We start from the raw sequence: 14,847 nt of genomic DNA, 5'->3' as shown, positions 1-14,847 counted from the left end.
GCTACATCCCAGACTCCATGTCTTTCTCTTTTTTTTAATTTTATTTTATTTTTTGAGACAGGGTCTCACTAACTTGCCTGGAACTTTCGATCCTCCTGCTTCAGCCTCCCAGTGACAGATTACAGGCCTGAGTCACCACACCCAGCTCTTGTTGGAATTCTTACTGGTCAGTTAGATCAATGGACTGATGGTCCAATGATGTTTTCCCTCCAAATTTTGATTTCATTGTTTCTACTTCAAGGGATATTTTTTATTTATTTCCAAGAGTGCATTCTTATTCTTTTTTTTTTTAATATTTTTTAGTTGTCAATACACATTTATTTATTTGCAGTGCTGAGAATCAAACCCAGTGCCTCACACGTTAGGCAAGTGTTCTACCACTGAGCCACAACCGCAGCCCCAAAGTGCCTCTACCACCCAGCCACAACCCCAGCCCCAGTGCATTCTTATTCTTTGTTCACACAACTTCCTGTCTGAAGGCCTGGGAGGCGATGCTTTTCTCTCATCTCTCCCAGGGCATCGGCAACAGGATCTTTACTATACACAGGTCTGCGTTGTCGCCAGGTCACTGTCTCCTTTGAGCCCCATCTGGCAGACACGTCTTTCACGTGGAACGTTTTGTTTCTCAGGAATCTGGTGCATATTTAGAGGGAAACCCTAGCCCTCACCGTTTCTAAGGTTTGGTAGCCCTCACAGCTGGGCCTGCCACAGGCATAAGCAGCAGCCTGGTGGGGGGAGCCCCTGCAATGCCAGGGCACATCACCTGCTTGTCACCTGCAGAAGGAGAAACTGGGTACACCTGGCTGAGACCTGGGGTGGGGGCGACTGTCCAAAGCGGCCCCCACTCCCACCTCGGGGAGAATCCCAGCCCAGGGTTGGAGACAGTCAGCTGTATGAGCGAGTCGTCAAAAAATAAACTTCTCATGAAACTCTGACTTTCAGGATTTTACTTTTCGTATTTTTTAATTGCTGATGAACACGATACCTTTATGTTATTTATTTTTATGTGGTGCTGAGGATCAAACCCAGTGTCTCACGTGGGCTAGGCAAGTGCTCTACCACTGAGCCACAACCCCAGCCCGCTTCCAACTCCTTTTAAAAACGAACTCTGCCCAGTTCCCATCAGGGAGCGCTGCCCAGGCTGTGAACTGAGTCTTCTTGGTAAGGTCCCAGTCTGTGATTTATCTGTAATATTAAAAATTCGCTTCAGTTTCTTAAAGTGGCCTGGGGTGGCAACTTCTCCCCAAGCTCAGGTTTCCTGCTCTCCAAACCTGGCGGCTGTCTACACTGCCTCCTCCAGGGAATTGGTGACCCCTGGGCCCAGAGGATCAGGCCTGCATGGGGTGACCCCAGGCCCTTCCTCCTCCCTGCACACACAGTAAGCTCCCTGCCGGCAGCTTACTTAGCAGGCCTGGTGCCCACCTTGCCAGGAACAGTGATGGAAGCCCAAGGAGGGCAGGCTGGGTGGGGGTGGACTATGACGTGCCAGGCTGGGGAGGCACAAGGGCAGTGTGGAGGCCAGGTCAGAGTCTCAGCTCTGACACAGCCAAGGTGGGGCTGGGCCAGGTGGCTGCCCACAGGCCTGGCTGTCCGACTCTGGACATACATTGAAAGTCGGGACAGCAGGATTTCCTGGCTGTGGAGTGAGAGAAGCAGGTCAGCTGTGGAGACCCATCAGGATCCTGTGGTCATGCAGCTCCCCTGCACCAGCCCCAGGCCAATGGCAGCCTGCAGCCTGCACTCATGGGGACAGCTGCCCACAGGAGAAGCCCCAAGAGCAAGACCCCTCTGGCCAGAGTCTCAGGCCAGGAAGGAATCCAAGAGGACCTGGATGCAGGGCGGTGAAGCAAGGTGACCAGGAGGTCCATGCACCGCCAGCTCTGAGAGGACGGCTTACTGCCTATAGGCTTAACCCCCTGGAGGTCACTGGTGACCTCGCCACAGCCCTCTGGGTAGAACCCTGCTGGGCCGAGTGGAGACAGACCAGCAGTGATGGGGACAGCAGTGAGACCTCCAGCAGCACTGCTGCAAAGGGCCGCAGAGGAGGAGCTGGCGGGTCAGCAGTGCAGTGGGGCAGGCTAGAGCGGGCAGCGTGGCAGACAGGGGTCTGGGCACTGGGGAGAGGAGCAGTCAGCAGACAGGGAGGAGAAGCCAGGGGAGGGGGAGGCCAGGAAGGCTGAGGCCCGAAGCAAGGGCAGGGCCTCAGCCAGGTGCGCAGTCAGCAGAAGGAACGACATGTTCATCCCGACGCCCAGCTGGCCTCTCTCTGTCTGTCTTTCATTTTTGCTGGTGCTAGGGTTGAAACCAGGGCCTCGCACATGCCAGGCAAGTGCTCAGCTGAGCTTGGCTCCCAGCCCCCAAGCTCAATGCTCTCAACCTGACTGGAGCCAAACCACTCTGGAACAAGACTCAAGGAGTGAGCCCCACGACATCACCCGATGCTGCTGGGAAGGGAAAGCGTCACTGTCTTCACCTAAGGGTCAGTGCTCTCAGAGTTTCCAAGAAACAGGTTGCTGTGGATGCCAGTCAGGGAGGGCTTCCAGGAAGAGGCAGGAGTCTGGCACACATCATCCAGGGAGACAGGAAAGACTGACTTTCCAGGTAGGATCGTGGACTGAGGAGGCCAGTTTGAGGAAGGGCCCAGCTCTGCAGGGGGAGCTGAGCCAAGGTGGACCCAGTGCCTCCCCTCAGGCCCAGGAGGCAAAGTCACTGCACGCTCAGGAGGAAAGGGGACCATCTGGCTTCTCCCCCATGAGCTAAAGGGGACAGATTACTGGCCCCCTCACCAAAGATGACCTGCTGTTCCCTGCAGAGCACCCTATGGTTACCCGAGCCCGTAGGTGAATACTGGACCCAGTTCAGCACTACGAAAGGATTGTCCCCAAACACAGTGGTGTAAAAGAGCCACTGATCCAACTGAGGTCCTGTGGGCCAGGGGTTCGGCTGGGCAGGACAAGCACAGTTGCTGTCCTCCACTTCTCTGGGCCTTGGTGGGCTCAAAGCCCGGGTCTGGGTACCCCTGAGGCTCTTCGCTCCTGTGTCTGGGGGTGACACTGGTCGCTGGCTGTAGGCCTCAGTGCTTCCCAAACAGTCTCTGAGCAGGTCGTGCTGGGCTTCCTCACTGCGTGGTGCCGAGGTCCCCAGGTGAGCATCCCAGGGAGAAGCCCTGCCATCCCTGCTCCCTGCTCAGGAAGGCCTCCTCACCTTTCCACAGAGCAGTGCCCCAGTCTGCCTCTGCCACCCGCTGCTGGCACCCCCTTCCCTTGGCGTGACCGCAGCTTTCAAGCAGATGCTGTGTGTCCTCGAGGTATGCACTGCTCGTCCTGCACGGCTGTGCAGGCCACGTGTGCCAGAGCCCCACGGCCTTTTGCTCCCTATTGGTCCCAGCACCCAACGTGGTGCCTGGTCCGTGGAAGGCACGCAGTGGATACGTGAATGAGCGTCGCAGTAGACGTGCCATCCACGATGGATGGCGAGTGGTTGGATGGTGACTGCGGATGGGAAAACGGGTGCAGAGAAGGACTGGCAGGTGAACGGGCGAGTGAGCAGGTGTGGGGAGGAGGATGAGCCCAGGGACACAGGCACGTCCATTGAACCTTATGTCCCCAGGCCCAGGTTGTGTCCCACATTCCAATAAAACCTTATCCTCCCTTTCACATTCCTTCCTTCTTTCTCAAGGAGTTCTTGCCTTTAACCTTTATCTTAGGAAATAATTACAAATAATCTTTTTTTTTTTTTTTTTTTTTTTTTGGTACTGGGATTGAACACAGGAGTTCTTAACCACTGAGCCACACCCCCAGCCCTTTTTTATATTTTATTTTGAGACAGGGTCTTGCTAAGTTACTTAAGATCTTGATAAATTGCTGAGGCTGGCTTTGAACTTGTGATCCTCCTGCCTCAGCCTCCTGAGCCGCTGGGATTATGGGCACGCACCACTGCACCCAGCTAATTACAAATAATCTTACATTGTCGTTTCAATTTTCAAGGCTAAGCACTGGGCTTGCAAATACTCTGGTCTCAGCAGCAGTGGTAGGTCAGCTGGGTCAGAACTCTGTGAGCATGGGGGCAGTGCTGCGTTCAACTCCTCTCAAGTGCTGAGCCTGATCGGGTGCACATTTGTATAAACAGTCCCCACCTGGTCTTCAGACGTAAGTGGCCTGACTTGAAATCTTCTATAGCTCTCCAGCGCCCCTTGGCCACCTCTGCCTAGATCGCCTGTGCAGCTGCTCCCCTACCCCAGCTTCTCCGGCCTCACCTCATACTGCTCCCCGTTCCTTCTGCCATACCAGTCACTTAGGCCTCTTTTTGGTTTCCCTCTTTTTGGTTTCTTTTTGGTCATCTCCCTTCCGTCACAGGGCCTTTGCATGCCAATTCCATGTGGTTCATGTCCACACGTCTGCCAGCTTAAGGCTCAACTGTCGATTTTTCAGGGCCACGCCCACCAGGCCAGGCCCACACATTCTCTCCTGCTTTCTTTGCTCTTGCCCTCTGTAGTCAGTCACTTTGGTGATTATCTGGTTCACTTATCCTTCCTTCTTAACTAGATGCTCTGTGAGGGCAGCCCTAGCCTAGCGTCCCTCATCATCGACCTCCCAGAGTGAGAGGGGGTCTGTAGGGCCCAGAAAAGGGGCTCCTGAGAGGGCGGAGAGGACTCCTGACTCTGCTGTCTGCTTGTCCTGAGGGAAGAGTGTATCAGGCTATCCCAGGTAAATGCTGACCTCGGCCTGCCCGGGGTGGGGGCCAGATTCTGATCCTAATTTGGCTTCCAGAGGATACAATAACAGGTCCAGGCACAGAACTAACCAGCACTCCAGAGACTGCAATCTGGCAGAGCAGCATCTATGGGTCATTTTGCTGTGTCCTCAGTTGCTGAGGCCACAGCCTGCCATGCATGTCTTAGGGGTCTTGAGGGAGAGAGGGAAACCCTACAGGCCCTCCTGGAAATGCCAGAGCACCCTAGGTCTTCCCCATTCCCATAACCAACCCAGACCTTGGGTTTGTGGGCATGCCAAGTCCCACGATGCTAGGGAGAGGCCTAGGAGTGAAAGGTAGCAACCCCAGGTGGGAAATGAAGGGCCAGGCAGGCAGCAGTTGGCTCCACTGGACAGCACTTCAGTCCCAACAGTTGGTCCCCAACTGTGAAATCTGGAAAATCACTTTTCTTCTCTGAGCCCCATCTATAAAAAGACAGAGAGTTTGGGATCAGGCAAGAAGAAAAAAATAAAAGCTATCTACATTGTAAAGAAAGTAAAACTCTCTCTCTTTGCAGACAACACGATATTGTACATTGACAATCTTAAGGAAGCCACTAAGAAACTATCAGAACTAATAAACAAGCTCATCAAGGTTACAAGATATAAGATAATACACAAAAATCTATGTGTTTCCAATGAACAAACCAAAACTGAAATGAAGAAAATAATTCCATAAAATACTTACGAACGCATTTTTAAAAAGTGCAGAACATGTTCTTAAATCTATAACACATGGTTGAAAGAGTAAGGAAGATCTGAATAAATGGAAAGGCATCCCATGTTCATGGATTGCAAGAGTGAAACTTGTTAAGATGGCAACACTCCCCACTTATTTTCATTTGCCTTTCCTTGATGCTACTGGTGTATCAGATTCAACACAATCACTATCAAACACCCAGACGACTTTTCTGCAGAAATAGAGAAATCAATTCTTAAATACATATGGAATATCAAGGAACTCAGAAGAACAAATTTGGAGGACTCAGACTTCCTGGTACTAAAACTTACTACAGCTGAATGCAGTGGTGCATGCCCAGCAACCTAGGAGGCTGAGGCAGGAGGATCACAGGTTCCGGGTTAGCCTGGGCAGTTTAGCAAGACCCTGTCTCAAAAGAAAAAGTAAAAAGGGCAGGGGATGTGGCTCAGTGGTAGAGCACTCAGGTTCAATCCCCAGTACCACCAAAAACAAACAAACAAAAATAGCATGGTACTTGGATAAAGATAGACCTCCACGTTTGTAGAAAAGAGAACCCATTTCACAAGAGTGCCAGCAGAATCACTATCAAACATGCTTTTGACATTCAAAGGAAAAAAGACAGTCTTTCAACAAAGGTGCTGAGACAATTAGATATCCATATGCAAAAGAGTGAAGCTGGACCCCCATCTCACACTACATACAAAACTAACTTAGAACTGATCACACATCTAAATGTAAGAGCAGAACCTAGAAAACTGTCAGAGGAAAAATGGCACAGGCTTTCACTGGAGCAATGAATTTTTGATATGACACCAAAAACAAAAGCAATAAAAGATTAAATAAGACAAATTGTAGATCAGCTAAACTAAAAACTTTCATGCTTCAGGAGACATCACCAAGAAAGTGGAAGGACCTCCAGAACAGGGGAAGAAGTCTGTAAATCATATATCTGATGAGACTTCTATGCAGGATCTACAAAGAGCTCCTACAACTCAAAATGAGACAGCCCAACATAAAAATGGGCAAAAGATCTGGAATAGATATTTCTCCAAAAATATGGGCAAATGAACAACACGAATGTGGAAAGATTCTCCATATCATTTGTCATTAGGAAAATGCACACGGAAAACAACATGAGAGAGCATGTCACACCCACTGGGGTGGCATAGGTGAGGGTGTGGAAAGCTGGAGCCCTCATACACTGCTGGTATGAGTGAGAAACAAAGCAGTCGCTTTGGAAAACAAGCCAGTAGCTCTTCACAAGGTTAAACAGTTGCCATATGGCCCAGCAACTTTGCTCCTACGTACACACCTAAAAGAAATGAAAATAGGTCCACACAACTTCATGTACACTGAGTTCCCAGCAGCATCGGCCTTCGTAGCTAAAAAGTGAAAACAAGCCACACGTCCATCAATTAGAGATTGGACAAATGAGATCTGACACGTGCACAGGACAGAATACTATGCAGCAATAAAAAGGAATAAATTTCTGGCACAAAGTGGAATAATCTGTAAAACATTAGGTTGAATCAAAGAAGCCAGGCAGAGTGACTCACACCTAGGATCCCAGCTGTTCAGGAGGCTGAGGCAGGAAGATTCCAAGTTTGAGGCCAGTCTGGGTAACTTAATGAGACCCTTTCTCAAAATAAACTACAGAGCTGGAGATATGGCTCAGTGGCAGAGTGCTTGCCTAGCATGTGTGAGGGCCTGGGTTCTATCCCCAGTACTGAGAAAAAGAAAAACAACCACAAAACAGCAACAGCAGCCAGGTGGACAACATCTTGTATGAGTCCATGCATGTGAAATGCTCAGAGGAAGCAAATCCACAGAGAGAACAGGAGACGAGTGGTTGCCTGCATGTGGGGAGGCAGGACTCGAGGAGAGGCAGGGATGGTGGGTTTGGGCTGGGTTTCCTGGGCGGGGGGTGAAAGTGTTCTAAAATCCATTGGGTGATGGTCCACACAACTCCGCAGATATAAAGTCACTGGTGACTTTGGGTGAATTAAAAGGTCTTTGAATTAGATGCCAATTATTTTTAAAACATGAAAAAGCAGCATAGATCTTTGAAGGGGTGCTGCTCACCTGTGGGCAAAAGTGCTGGTACTGGGTCCCTCTCCTCAGGTTCCAGAGCAGGCCATGTCTGACCTGCCCACCACGTCCCTGAAGCCAGCAAATCTCTACCAGGCCTGAGAAACAGGTAGAGTCCTATCAGAGCTGTGCCATGGGATGGGTGATTGGCAGGTGGTAAACTTCCTCGTCCCGGCAGGTCCAGGCTGGAGGCAACCCTGGGTTTGAGGAGGTGGAAGCAGGGCCCTTGGAATAAGCCAGGGTTCAGACAGGGCAGGGGCTGCAGGGGGTGTCCCTGAGCCTCTCGAGTGTGCAGCAAGTAGCAGAATCCAACTGGCTCCTGCAGGTAGAATGTGACAAAGGCATGGCTGGGTTGGGGCCGCCTAGCTGCCTCTGCAGGGCGGAGAGCTCTCCGCAGTCCCTCCCTCCTCGTGACAGCTTCTCTCACTTCTTCCCCCAGATGGTTGCAATAGCCCTTGGGCAGCACCAAGCTGCATCCCATCGGTGTGGCCAGATGGCCAGGTGAGGACCACGTGGCCACACCTGAGCCAGTGGCTGAGAGCTGTCCATCCTGGGACTGGGATGCGGTGAATCCCACTGCTTCCCCCAGCGCCTCCAGACAGCTTCCAAATCTGCAGGACCCTGGAGGCTACAATCCAAATCCTGGGGCTGGGTTAGCCAAGGACAGTAAACCTGAATGGAAACCTGACCTTTCCTGTGGGGATGCTTTAGGTCTAGGGCACAGACAGCCCCTCAAGCCAGTTCCAGAGGTGTCACAAGGACCTGGTGTGCCATTTTGAAGGCTACAGGTCAAGAACTACCCACAGCTGGGCTTCGTGGCATTGGCAACAGAGACTCCCCTCCACCTGCAGGGAGCACACCTTGCCAGGTGGCCCCAACGTCTGCCTGTCTCTACTTTGGAAGGCTCTTTGCAGCCCATAACAGTGAGCCCACCCTGGCCCTGCATCAGGATTGCCATGGTGCTCTTCCTGTGATGGCCCACCTCATTGGCCCCAAATCCAAATATGCAGGAGAGAGCTGCCTGGTCCCTCTAAGGCTATGGCTCTGGGTCAGGTGACCATCCCATCCAATCAGCAGAGAACAAGGAGCCCCCCACCCCAGCCCAGCAGGGCATTCTATTGACACCCCAGAGTGGTCCTCACATCCACTAATGGCACAGAGGACTTCCCCTAAGAGGGATTTCCCTGAATACTGACACCCTGCCAGTGGCTGCTCGGTCCCCTCCAAGAAAGGACTGCTGCCCAGCTGTGGAGAGTGGGGCAACCTGTAGCTCCCAGCAGTCAGTTTCAGCTACCTCATGCTCTTCTAAGGCCAGGGGACAAGAGCTGCTCTCTCTGCCCAGTGTGGCCCCTCTCACAGGCAGTCTGTACTTCCAAGCATCCCACCTGGCTGGCTCAGAGTTGGCCAGGCTCACATCACAGGCCACAGTCCCCATGTCCAGTCCTGCTTCCCCCCTTTCTTCTCTCAGATGTGTGACTTCTCAAGAAACCTTTGAACACCTTGGCATCTGCTTCCAGGAGAACGCAACAAGTTGGGACTAGGGACAGAGTGGCCCAAGAAAGCAAGCAGTAGCTGGGTTTGCAAACTGATCACTTGCCACCTGCTCAGTGCCCAGACTGCCCAGCCCCAGCCTGGTTGCCACACTGTTCTTGGGGTAACCTGAGAGAATGAGCTGGTTTGGGATCCTGCCAGCAGCCAGCCCAGCATCACAGTCAAACTGACTCAGGTGCTGGAAATGCGTCGGGAGGGTCGTCGGCAAAGCTGCACTGGCTTGGAGCGGGAGAGTGACAAGCTGAGGGTATTAGCAATCAATGAAGCATTGACTGTGCGTGACAGCCCACAGGAGTGCTGGCAGGAAGAGCAGGAAAACTCCAGCCCAGACTTGACAGCCAGACTTCAGGGGCTGAGGCCCTGCTGAGGCATGGCTGTTGGGCTCCAGTCAGCCCGCACCCCAGAAGAGGAGGGCAGGAGAGCGAGGGCCAATGTCCTGAGAAGTGTGTACTTTGACCCTTCAGACCGAGCAGCCCCCTCTCCCCATCAGTTGACCTGTTCCCTGTGGGAGAGAGTGCAGAACCCTCTCCCCGAGGAAGCACTGGTGTCTCTCTGGGGGCTGTCACACATCCTCTCCCAGCAACCAACTTGTCCCAGCCAATGACATGCTGGGCTGACAACGAAGGAAAGGGGCTGTCCCTTTCCACCCAGTGGTGGCAAGGCTCAGTCAGCATATACTGCCAAAACAGGGAGGGGGCGCCTATAGGATCAGATTCGGAGGGTGCTCAGGGGCCCTCTTGGATGCCAAGGTGCTCCCTTACCTGCCGGGTTGCTTCTGTGAATGGACAGGTGCAGCTACCCCAGCTTGGGGAGAAATGGAAGCCATGCAGTCATGAAGTCATGAAGGTGAGCCCCCAAGTGACAGTAGAGGCAGGGGCACAGACCCGAGCGAGCATGGAGAAGGCAGCCCACCAGGTGAGGTTTGAGGCCAGCTGCAGCCCTGAACAATCTCCACCTTCCTCCCTCCCTCTGAGCCTGCCTCAGGAAGCAGGCTGGGGAGCCATGGGGGAGCTGCAGGGGGAGACCCTAAAGCAGGAGAGGTGCTGCCAGACGAGGGTGCCGCTCAGGGGTAGAGTACTCACCCAGAATGCCCAAGGCCCTGGGTTCCATTCACACACACGCGACTCACTGACTGCTGGGGCGGAGGGTTAACTGACTGCTTACGCCTGTGAGCACCTTAGGTCTTGCCTCCCTTTTTGCTGAGGTCCAGAGTGGTCCCATGCTAGGACCAGGCCATTTCTGCTCAGTGGGGGGCTCCCCATTGGCCCTGCAGAGGCACTATCACATCTGCACCTCAACCTGGGGACAGCTCCAGCCCAACCTGCTTCCTCCACTTGTCACAGGCCTCACCCTCCCAACTAACACTGCATCCTGAACCCCATCTTGGCACCTTGGTTTCCTGGAGAAGTCGACTTGCAACCCACTCCTGAGGCCTGTGTGATGACGGGTAGGAAAGTCAGAGAGTTTTATTTATTCACTCAGCAAATATTTGGGGAGGATGGGTAACATCATCCTTATGACATGGGTTTCCCAACTTGGGTCTGCCTGCCAGTCATGCAGGGATGGGGGGCACTGGGACCCTGTCCTCAGCTTCCTGTCTATAAAACCTGCTCCTGAGTAGTGCTTTGAAGACCCTAATTGTGGACTGCTCAGCACAAGCCAGGGATACCTTCCTCTTATGAACTTCATCTGCCATTTTTTCTTTGAACACTCACTGCAAGGTTTTTGGCCCATGAGCTTGTTTCTCTACTTGCAAATGAGATGCCTGGGCTGACGATATGAGGGCAGGGATGGCAAGGAGAAGCTTGAAGATCTGGAATGGCAAGAACTGAGGACTGTGGGCTATGTGGCTGCTGCTCCTGGGTATTCATGACTGGCTCCAGTGAACGGCAGGCTCCATGTGCAGCAACTCCTGTGCAGCCCTTCCCAGGAAGGGGTTGCATGTTCTACCCTTGTCACAAAAGAAGCCTCTACCTTGCACATCTGAACCCTATGGCAGCTGCTGTCAGGGAGAGTTCACACTTAGTTCTGAGGTGCTCAGCTGAGCAGGGAAGAGACTCCATCCCCAAATGGAAGAACCTCCCCACTGAGATGTGAACACCCTGTTCTCAGTCACAACCAGTACTGGGAAAAGTAAGGGCTCCACTCGACACAGGGTTGGTGGGAACATGCAGGGGTACGGCTGCCTCTCGCGGCACTCAGTTAAACAGAATCACCGCCAGAATCACTGCAGACCAGCAGCGTTTATGTATCCAGGACCAATGAAAATATATGTCCACACAAAATGCATGCACAAATGTTCACAGCAGCATTGTGCACAATAGCTAAGAAGTGGAAACAACCCAAATGTCCATCGGCTGGTCAACAGGTCAGTCACACCCTAGAATGGCATATCATCCAACCATAAAAAGGAATGAAGCTCTGACACATATTATAAGAGGAGGCGCTTTGAAAACACTCAGACAGGGGCTGGGTACAGGAAGTCAGTCACCAAAGGCCATCTATAGTAGGATTCCACTTACATGAAATGTTCAGAAGGCAAATCCATGGAGACAGCTGCAAGTCACTCAGCAGAAGAGGGAGGGAGGAAGGAACAGGGAGAAATTGCTAATGATGATGAGGTTTCTAGGGGTAATGAAATATAACTAGTGGTGATGGAGTCAGAATTCTGGGACTATACAAAACATCACTGGGTTGTATACTTTAAACGGGTGAATATTACAGACTGTAACTCCTCCATAAAGCTGTTAAATGAATAGGAATGAGGTCAGCTTCAGCCCAGCATGGAAAGACCATTCTTGGAATGCTGGCCCCTGGCTCCCAGGCTCCCTGTTGCTGGTGAGTACTATTTGAAAGAATGCTGTAACCCAGCAGAACTCCCAAGGCAAGGAAGGGGGCCCCTGTTTGGGTGCATGGGAAAGATAAACATGTCAGCGTCTGCCTAACAGAATGAGGCCCCAGGAACGTGGGTGAGGAGCAGCCTCCCCACCTAGCACAAGGCACACTCTGAGACAGTGTGAAGAAGCCCTGGATTGGAAACTGCCTTCCTCCAGGGCAGGCCGCTTCTCCATCTGCCTGCACTGCACATGCTCCACCCAGACCTGTCAGGGCATCACAGCCAGTGTCTGCCTCTGTGGGCCCATGTGTGCACCCTCAGCTCCTGCTGCACAGTAGTTCTTGCCACCCAGAGCCTTAATCCAGACTTGTTCTCAAGTTGGTTGAAGCAGAAATGGAAGGAAAGGATTATGGTATTAACAAATCAGACCACACGTAAGTAAAAACAGCTATACCTGTGGTGGAATGCTTTCTATCCCCAGCATGCCAGCCTTGAGCCAGGCAGTGAGTAAGTCTCAGAAGGGAGACAGGGATCCTCGGTCATCTCAAGAAGAGTTTCCGGATGAGGACAGGCTTTGGGAGGTCTGAACTATCTCTGTTTGCGTGACTTCGTTCTTAGGGCAGTGGCTCTGCTCAGCAGGCACTCATGTTCCATCAGGCAGGCACAAAGAGAAGTACCCAGCCTGGCTGGGATGCTCCCAGGTAGTCTTCTGGGTTGCCATAGCAACTCTCTAGGATGCATTCTGCATCCTTCCCAAGGAATCAAGAGAGGATGAAACGCCAGAGAAGACACCCTTAGGGAAGTAACTGCTTCCTTCTCTCACTGCCCTATTCCCACCTCACGGCACCCACAGAGTCTGAGCATCTGCAGTGCAGAAATCACCTCTGGTATCTGTCCCCATGGCTGACCACAGAGGACCATTAGGTAGGAGATCTGGAGGCAGAGAACCATGGGTCAGCAGTTGGAAGACTCAGATCATGGTCCCGCCACTACTGGCTATTTGACTCTGGTTAGTTACCTGGCACAGGGTGGATGTCTGGCTTCCTCAGCTCTAAAGGTGCAGTGTCAAACTACCAAGGGCTCTGGGAGGAAACTACAGGTCTGGCACGGAAAGGGGCTCTGTAAACACTGGCTTTTGTACAGGGAGGGGGACACTTAGGAAGTGTGTGATGAATTGGCTCAGAGTGAGTCTTTCGTTGTATACTTTTTTTTTTTTTTTAAACTGGACATTGAACCCAGGAGCACACTACCACTGAGTCACATATCCAGCCCTTTTTATTTTCTATTTTGAAACAGGGTCTCACTAAGTTGCTGAGGCTGGCTTTGAACTCGACATCCTCCTGCTTCAGCCTCCTAGGCACTGGGATGACAGGCGTGCACCCCCATGCTCTGTTAATTGTTTACCTTCTATCCAAGTAGAATAGAGATCCTCTGCAGCTTGCCCCCACCAAGCTGAAGACTCGGTTCTGTTCCAAACACGTGCCTGTGTATTGTTGTGTCAGCTCCAAGGCTGAACCCATTAGAACCTCACCTCTGGGAATGCAATGTCTGGGTCGGCCCACATTCCCATCAGCTCCGGCAGTGGCCCCATAGCTGTGCCTGGAGAGCCAGAAGGGCTGCTTAGTTGGGTGAGGAGTTCAAAGGACTTATTTTCAACTTCCCACCCTCCTTGCACCAGAAGGCTGGCAGTCAGTGTGGGCTGGGGCTGGGGGAGAAGTGGAAAGGGGAGAGAAAGCTGTAAAGAGAAGGGTGAAAAAGAGGAAAGGAGGTTGGAGAGGAGGCAGGGAAGAGGAGGAGCAGGCAGCAGGAAGAGGGAAAGAGGGCAAGAGAGCAAGGAGAAGCAGGGGCTCTGAGGACACATGGACTTCAGCCCACTGGTACTTGCACTGGGAAAGCAGCCCTGCCGAGCCCTGTGCAGGAGGAAATGGTTTCAGCTGGACACTCAGAGAACAGGTGAGGCCCGAGGGAGGATTCAGAGTTCAAGGCCCGCTCTGCCTCCCTCTGTATTCCCATCCAGTCACATGGGGCCATGGTGTCTTGAACATTGTCATGTCACCCTGGGCCTTCCAGTCCCTTTCCCTGCCCACTACAAAGCCAGCAAGGAGCCTTCTTTGTTCCCTGTGGCTGAGGCTGGAGGGCTTATTCCAGGTCAGGTGAACATCTGAAGATGCTCCCTCAGTTCCGCCACTGTGCCAATTCCTGAATGAGAGGAGGGGACAAGGCAAGGTCCCCCCTCCCTGGCACATTCCTACACTTTAGAACACTGGCTCAGTTTTCGTTTTACCTGTGGACCATCTGTCTATCCATGTTTTCCTCTGAATCAGCCTGTGTCCCGCCCACTAAGTAGCAATACTCATGAGACGAGTGGTATGCTGGTTATTCCTTTTCAGGTGTAGGTCTGAGTCACAGATGGCTTTCTGTGACAGTGCGCTCTTGCCTGCTGTGAGACACTTGCCTGTGTGATCCTAGTAAGACTGGCAACACTATGTGGGAAAGGGACCCCCTCTCCTCGTCTTCTGCTTGTCTACATTAGGGACTGCTTCACTCTCCTCCGTGAGCATAGTAGGTGGTGAGAAACGGTTTGTGGTTGCAATGGAAACCTCTGAGGCTGCCCCTGTGGTTTTCTGCAAAGCCTGTCCCCCACATGTAGGCCCCTGTCCCTCAAAGCCTTTCATAGTCATTTTCAGGATGACTAGAGTATACTTGTGAGATGCAGAGGGCACCTATAATCTCCATTTGGCAAATGGAGAAACTGAGGCTGGAAGGCTGACCTATCCAGGAGTCCTAGAAGCCCCAGCTCATTTCTCTACACTCCTTAGCTCAGGGGTCTAAGGTTTGGTGGTGACCAAGTGGGTGGGCTCTCCAGATCTGCACTCACATGAAGAGCTGACCTTGAGGAGGTACTAATGGAAGCCTGGAAA

General features: G+C 52.3%; 1 long non-coding RNA gene across 1 annotated transcript; it reads right to left on the bottom strand.

Annotated features, from left to right (window-relative positions):
- Positions 1–1,036: 1,036 nt before the first annotated feature.
- Positions 1,037–7,795, bottom strand: LOC124970584 (uncharacterized). Its single transcript, XR_007106155.1, has 3 exons — positions 7,534–7,795; positions 4,991–5,177; positions 1,037–1,185 (listed from the first exon to the last, which is right to left on the bottom strand). It is a non-coding gene; the product is annotated as an uncharacterized LOC124970584 (long non-coding RNA).
- Positions 7,796–14,847: the final 7,052 nt, after the last annotated feature.

This window comes from Sciurus carolinensis, chromosome 2, assembly GCF_902686445.1.
Source record: "Sciurus carolinensis chromosome 2, mSciCar1.2, whole genome shotgun sequence".
NCBI classification, from domain to species: domain Eukaryota; kingdom Metazoa; phylum Chordata; class Mammalia; order Rodentia; family Sciuridae; genus Sciurus; species Sciurus carolinensis.
Note: the sequence above shows the minus strand (reverse complement) of the source record. Positions and strands in the feature narration are given on the sequence as shown.